The sequence below is a fragment of the Buceros rhinoceros genome, unplaced genomic scaffold (genome assembly GCF_000710305.1).
Source record: "Buceros rhinoceros silvestris isolate BGI_N320 unplaced genomic scaffold, ASM71030v1 scaffold39668, whole genome shotgun sequence".
Classification (NCBI taxonomy): Eukaryota; Metazoa; Chordata; class Aves; order Bucerotiformes; family Bucerotidae; genus Buceros; species Buceros rhinoceros.
The window spans coordinates 16,811-17,131 of NW_010428127.1; positions in this window are offsets into that span (position 1 = coordinate 16,811).

Here is a 321-nt window from a genome sequence, read left to right on the forward strand (position 1 = left end):
CCCCAGTCACTTTCTTCCTCTTCATGCCACAGATGTGTCACACCTCTCAGTTAACCCCACTAAACATTTATGGACAATACAATGGTTTTGTGGCCAGCATTTCTCAGCTCCTATTGCCTAGGCTGACCTCCTCAGAGGAAACAAAATTTCAAATTTTCTGACTGCCAGGCAATGTTGGTATTGTACTTCCAAAATAGGCTTTGTTCTTCAGGCTCTCCCCCAACAACATGCATGCAAACCACAGGCTACACACGCTACGCATGCTGTAAACATGCAGCACTACGTATGACTTGTTGTCCCGGTTTGGGCTAGACTTCCTTG